Genomic DNA, 7,620 nt, shown 5'->3' on the forward strand with positions numbered 1-7,620 from the left:
ATGGAGTGCCTGATGAACTATGGAATGAGGTTTGTGACATTGTACAGGAGACAGGGATCAAGACCATCCCCATGGAAAAGAAATGCAAAAAAGCAAAATGGATGTCTGCGGAAGCCTTACAAATAGCTGTGAAAAGAAGAGAAGCAAAAAGCCAAGGAGAAAAGGAAAGATATAAGCATCTGAATGCAGAGTTCCAAAGCATAGCAAGAAGAGAAAAGAAAGCCTTCCTCAGCGATCAATGCAAAGAAATAGAGGAAAACAACAGAATGGGAAAGACTAGAGATCTCTTCAAGAAAATTAGAGATACCAAGGGAACATTTCATGCAAACATGGGCTTGATAAAGGACAGAAATGGTATGGACCTAACAGAAGCAGAAGATATTAAGAAGAGATGGCAAGAATATACATAGGAACTGTACAAAAATGATCTTCACGGCCCAGATAATCACGATGGTGTAATCACTCATCTAGAGCCAGACATCCTGAATGTGAAGTCAAGTGGGCCTTAGAAAGCATCACTACGAACAAAGCTAGTGGAGGTGATGAAATTCCAGTAGAGCTATTTTAAATCCTGAAAGATGATGCTGTGAAAGTGCTGCACTCAATATGCCAGCAAATTTGGAAAACTCAGCAGTGGCCACAGGACTGGAAAAGGTCAGTTTCATTCCAATTCCAAAGAAAGGCAATGCCAAAGAATGCTCAAACGCCCACACAATTGCTCTCATCTCACATGCCAGTAAAGTCATGCTCAAAATTCTCCAAGCCAGGCTTCAGCAATACGTGAACCGCGAACTTCCTGATGTTCAAGCTGGTTTTAGAAAAGGCAGAGGAACCAGAGATCAAATTGCCAACATCCGCTGGATCACGGAAAAAGCAAGAGAGTTCCAGAAAAACATCTATTTCTGCTTTATTGACTCTGCCAACGCCTTTGACTGTGTGGATCACAATAAACTGTGGAAAATTCTGAAAGAGATGGGAATACCAGACCACCTGACCTGCCTCTTGAGAAATCTGTATGCAGGTCAGGAAGCAACAGTAAGAACTGGACATGGAACAACAGACTGGTTCCAAATAGGAAAAGGAGTCCGTCAAGGCTGTATATTGTCACCCTGCTTATTTAACTTTTATGCAGAGTACATCATGAGAAATGCTGGACTGGAAGAAACACAAGCTGGAATCAAGATTGCTGGGAGAAATATCAATAACCTCAGCTATGCAGATGACACCACCCTTATGGCAGAAAGTGAAGAGGAACTCAAAAGCCTCTTGATGAAAGTGAAAGAGGAGAGTGGAAAAGTTGGCTTAACGCTCAACATCCAGAAAATGAAGATCATGGCATCCAGTCCCATCACTTCATGGGAAATAGATGGGGAAACAGTGGAAACAGTGTCAGACTTTATTTTTTTGGGCTCCAAAATCACTGCAGATGGTGACTGCAGCCATGAAATTAAAAGACGCTTATTCCTTGGAAGAAAAGTTATGACCAACCGAGATAGCGTATTGAAAAGCAGAGACATTACTTTGCCGACTAAGGTCCGTCTAGTTAAGGCTATGGTTTTTCCAGTAGTCATGTATGGATGTGAGAGTTGGACTGTGAAGAAGGTTGAGCACCGAAGAATTGATGCTTTTGAACTGTGGTGTTGGAGAAGACACTTGAGAGTCCCTTGGACTGCAAGGAGATCCAACCATTCCATTCTGAAGGAGATGAACCCTGGGATTTCTTTGGAAGGAATGATGCTAAAGCTGAAATTCCAGTACTTTGGCCACCTCATGCGAAGAGTTGACTCATTGGAAAAGACTTTGATGCTGGGAGGGATTGGGGGCAGGAGAAGAATGGGATGCCAGAGGATGAGATGGCTGAATGGTATCACGGACTTGATGGATGCGAGTCTGAGTGAACTCTGGGAGTTGGTGATGGACAGGGAGGCCTGGCGTGCTGCGATTCATGGGGTCGCAAAGAGTCGGACATGACTGAGTGACTGAACTGACTGAACTGAACTGATGACTATTAATGATGTTGGTCTTCATCCCTTGGTTAAGGTAGTTTGCCAGGTTTCTCCAACTCTAAAATTATTATTTTTTTTTTATTTTGCCCTATTCTGTACTTTAGATCAAATTGCCAACATCTGCTGGATCATGGAAAAAGAAAGAAAGTTCCAGAAAAACATCATTTCTGCTTTATTGACTATGCCATAGCCTTTGACTGTGTGGATCACAATAAACTGTGGAAAATTCTGAATGAGATGGGAATACCAGATCACCTGACCTGCCTCTTGAGAAACTTATATGCAGGTCAGGAAGCAGCAGTGAGAACTGGACATGGAACAACAGATTGGTTCCAAATAGGAAAAGGAGTACGTCAAGGCTGTATATTGTCACCCTGCTTTTTTAACTTTTATGCAGAGTACATCATGAGAAAAGCTGGGCTGGAAGAAGCACAAGCTGGAATCAAGATTGCTGGGAGAAATATCAATAACCTCAGATATGCAGATGATACCACCCTTATGGCAGAAAGTGAAGAGGGACTAAAAAGCCTCTTGATGAAAGTGAAAGAGGAGAGTGAAAAAGTTGGCTTAAAGCTTAACATTCAGACAACTAAGATCATGGCATCTGGTCCCATCACTTCATTGGAAATAGATGGGGAAACAGAGGAAACAGTGTCAGACTTTATTTGGGGGGACTCCAAAATCACTGCAGATGGTGACTGCAGCCATGAAATTTAAAAGACGCTTACTCCTTGGAAGAAAAGTTATGACCAACCTAGATAGTATATTCAAAAGCAGAGACATTATTTTGCCAACTAAGGTCTATCTAGTCAAGGCTATGGTTTTTCCAGTGGTCATGCATGGATGTGAGAGTTGGACTGTGAAGAAAGCTGAGCGCCAAGGAATTGATGCTTTTGAAGTGTGGTGTTGGAGAAGACTCTGAGGGTCCCTTGGACTGCAAGGAGATCCCACCAGTCCATTCTAAAGGAGATCAGCCCTGGGTGTTCTTTGGAAGGAATGATTCTAAAGCTGAAACTCCAGTACTTTGGCCAGCTCATGCGAAGTGTTGACACATTGGAAAAGACTCTGATGCTGGGAGGGATTGGGGGCAGGAGGAGAAGGGGATAATAGAGGATGAGATGGCTGGATGGCATCACCGACTCGATGGACATGGGTTTGGGTGAACTCTGGGAGTTGGTGATGGACAGGGAGGCCCTGCATGCTGTGATTCATGGGGTCACAAAGAGTCGGACACAACTGAACTGAATTCTGTTCTTTGGAAGCAAATCGCTAAATTCAACCTACATTCAATGGAGTTGGAAGAGAAGAGGACAGGTCAGTAGGGGATTGTCTATACATATTACTTGAGTATTTCAGTAATAAGCGTGTGAGCTCAGTCACTTCAGTCGTGTCTGACTCTGTGCAACCCCATGGACCTTAGCCAGGCTGCTCTGTCCGTCGGATTCTCCAGGCAAGAATACTGGTCGCCATTGCTTCCTCTCAGGGATCTTCCTGACCCAGGGTTGAACCCACGTCTCCTTTGTCTACTGCACTGGTAGGCAGGCTCTTTACCACTAGCGCTCTGGGAAGCCCTCAGTAACAAGAAACTTCCTCATATTCATTTCTTTATTTACATTAGTATGACAAATACATATTTATTTTATATCCTGGGTTATAATCCAACACGACGCTATTTATTTTGCTGCTGGAATTACTCCAGTTTTGGACATGGAGAAGTCTTTCTGGTTGACTCCTGCATCGCCTTGACATAACTCCAACCTTCTGTTTTCTGAACACTTCCCTGCTTTCTCATAATACAGTATCCTCCAGGCTCATCTTGTATTTTCTCTGCCACATTGCTAGACTCGGTTATTTCTTCAAGGACCCCTGCTTCTTTGTAAGAGAATGGTTAGAGCATACTGACTTCTATCGAAAGAAGAGTAACTTTGAGTGAGTTATAGAGCTTGTCAAACACATTCTTAGCTGGGTGATCAATATCACTACCAACAAATTAAGTCATATCTTGATATGATGTGGTATAAATGGCATCTCACCTCTCTGATCTATCCAAAACATATAACCCCATCTAATCATGACATCAGAGAAATCCCAATTGAGTGACATTTTATAAAATACTTGACGGTATCCGTAAACACTAAAAATATCACCAAAACCAAGGAAAGTCTAAGAAACTGTCACAGGCAAGAGCAGTCTAAGGAGACACGACTATTAACTGATTACAGTATCCAGGATGGGATCCTAGAACATAAAACATACAGTGAGATAATCCTAAGGTCATCTGAGTAAAATACAGACTTTAGTTAATAAAGACACATCGCTATCAGTTCTTTAATTGTAACAAATGTGCCCTGCAACCATAAGATGTTAAGAACAGGGGGAAAAATATAAGCTATATGGAGGCTCCTCTGTATTAACTTCATAATGTTCCTGTAGATCTAAAATTGTTTCTAAAACATAAAGTTTATTTTTTAAAAGTATACAGTGAATATGACTGACTTGAGAACAAAAAGTGAAGAACTCTCTGACACTCTGTCCATTCATCAACTCTGCAGATAAATGGAGCTGAGTGTCATGGGATGACTTACCTTGAATAGGCTGGTAAAGGTTTCTCTCCAAGTTTGAATTTATTTGAAAGTTTATCCAAATAACATTTCCAGTTCTCTTATTCAGATTAGAATCCACTCGATTCACTTCTCCATTCATTTTTCAACTTTTAGAAAGAGTGATACTTTAAGACTTCACCCAGGGACACGCATTACTGAATAAGAGTGAAACACAAAATTTGTGCTCCCTTGGCTGCAAGAAAAACTTCCTAAAGAGGAGGGAAAGAAAGTGCCCAGGGGTCAGGTGAGCAGCGGACACAGGAGGCTGTCCATAGCCTAGAGACATCTAGGAGCAGCAATGAGATCTTGCAATTAAGAAGATACTGCAAAGTAAAACTGGATTTTTAGGTGGAGGCCACGATTCCCAGTAGGAATAATTACAATACCATTATTCTTATTAAGCGTTTCAACCAACTGTGGCCAGGAGACTTTATGCTGCACATTAAATAGGAACAAGACGGCTATTTCCACGAAGCCAGGTTGGCTAGAGCCCAGATACTCTGAAGAGCATCATATTTACGTCGGTAAGTTGAATTCTGCTGAAAACTGCAACACTGTCACTCAAAGTGTCCCACATTTTAACTGTCTACACACTTGAAAGGGGGCTCACTGCCGTTTTGCAGCTGCAGCCTGGAGCCTGGCATAGAGGCCCTGCCCAGAATGGAGGCGTGGGTGCCGGGGGGGACGGCTCAGAAGACCGCCTTTCCCGCCGGTTCCTCCACACGGGGTGCCCACGCTGCCTGCGGCCTGCAGAACATCTGAGGCTCCTGGGCATGAGCGCCCTAAGTCCCTGTGCCAGCCCTTCCATGCCTGGGGCAGAGGAGTGAACACCAGAAGTGGCACACCTTACTGGGAGCAGGTCCAGCAGTCGGGGCACAACCCTAGGAGCAGGACGGCAGGGCCAGGGGCTTCACCGCTCCTCGGGTCCAGGAGCCCTTGGAACGTTCTCTGACCCCACCTGCCTGACACTCGCTGTAGAGCCACAGCCTTTACGCCCTGAGACAGCGCGGGCTGCCTGACAAAGGAAGGGGCACTGGTGACCCCGGGCCAGGGGGCCCGGCCTGCCACTCACTGCACACTCCACGGCGGTCGACAGACTCCGCTCACTTCCTCACCAGATGCCTGAGTCAGCCACACCTTCTGGGTGGCCAGGCCCCTAGAAGAGGCTTCCAGTCAATTCCTGTCTGTTGACCTGGGCTGCCAGCAACCACAGAGAGCCGCATCTCCATTCCCTGCTTTTATCACGAAACCCAACCTTCCGGGACCTCTAAAGCCTCCCTAAATGTGTGTGCCCCTCCTCCCTGTCTTCCTCACCCTCTGGCTGTCCGATCAGCTTTACAGATTTAAGTCATCTTGCTGTCCTGGGAATAATGGTTTCTATTCCACAGGGCATCAACTGGAAAGTAATTTTCTCTATGTCTACACAATCACTAAAAAACCACAGAACTCCACATATGGCAATTGGTTATTTGGCAGCCTTAATTGAAGAATTAGGATTTGGGAGGAACAGAGTACGGGATACATATGTTACCAAGTCCACGTTCGCTCTGCTCGCTGCAGGACAGGCCAATGAATCTGAGGGACGAGGAGCTGAGGCAAAGAAGAGACTTTATTGTTGGAGGGGTAGAGCGGATCACTGACGGGGAAGATGGCAGGCTAGCGCCTCAAAATACCCATCTTACTGGGGTCTGGACGCCAGGTTCTTTTCTAGATCAGAGATGGGAAGGTGAGGAAGCAAAGTAAAAAGGCCTTTGGTCTTGCAAATATCTGGAATGGCAAGCTTCAGGCAGGGGTGTGTTAATCCCTTCCTTCCTGCCGTCTGCAGATGGACAGGGTTCTGAACAAAGGCACTTCAGTTTAACAGGCAGAGGGGCAGGATTCTCTGAGGCAGCCATTCTGCATGATGATAACAACAAAAGCAACGAAAGGCAAGTCAAAGAAACAGTTCTAACGTGGAGTCAGAATTGGCTTCTTCTGTGCAACACATATGGGAACAGCTTCAAGTCGAATACCACTCACCCACAATCTTATTCCTGAGTGATATAAACAATTGAGAAACAATGTAAACAATTAAGAAGCAGAAATCTCAGAGTCAGGAGACCAGAGAAGAAGTTCTCATGCCCTGTGAAGACAGCAGAGCCTGACAGGAAGGATTCCGGCTCTTCCTTCCCTGGGAAAGGACTCAGCCAAGGAAAAGCCACAGTCCGGTTACCCTTCCTAGACCCCGACTTCCTACTCCCTTCTATTAAAGCATTTGCTTCCCTCGCCACGGGATGAGCCCATCTGTGCTGGAGAGACACCCGGCAGTCTGTCTGTGTTAGGTCATCGATGACTTCTACTAGGGATGGCCCGTTTCACCCTCATCGAGTTCCTCAGACTTCAGCCATCTGGGTGGCTTCTCTCGATTCCTTTATCCTTCTGTGCTTCTCCTCACTTCCTAACGGCCCTGATAATTTTAAACTGTTTGCAGTAGCTGAAAGGCTGCCATGCTGTGCTTCCCAAAAATGGCAGCCAAACTGTAATGCAAAGGGGTGTAGATATGCCCAGAGCAGCACCCCCACCACAGCCCCCCTGTGCAGGAGAACAGGAGCCTCTGCCCAGATTTGAGAAGAACAGTATCTCTCCATTCTTTATACTCGTTACCACTTTCAGGAGACACATCTCAGGGATGACAATACAGAGACATTTGAAAGGTTTGGCAACAAAAACTGCCTTCCCCAGCTGTCCAGAGATGGGCTGTTCCCCTTCCCACCTGCCCTGGAGAACTGCTGTCCTTTCAATCTAGTAAAGAAACCGTCTGCCAGGGCAGGAGACAAAGGTTCAATCCCTGGAGGAGGAAATGGCCACCCACTCCAGTCTTCTTGCCTAGGAAATCCCAGATAGAGGAGCCTGGCAGGCTATAGTCCATGGGGTCGCAAAGAGTCAGACGCAACTGAGCCAGCAACTCAACAGCCCAGTTAACTACCTCTTTAATTAGGAGACACAGAGACGTTAAGATTTGCTGAACACCC

This window comes from Budorcas taxicolor, chromosome 18 (genome assembly GCF_023091745.1).
Source record: "Budorcas taxicolor isolate Tak-1 chromosome 18, Takin1.1, whole genome shotgun sequence".
NCBI lineage: Eukaryota > Metazoa > Chordata > Mammalia > Artiodactyla > Bovidae > Budorcas > Budorcas taxicolor.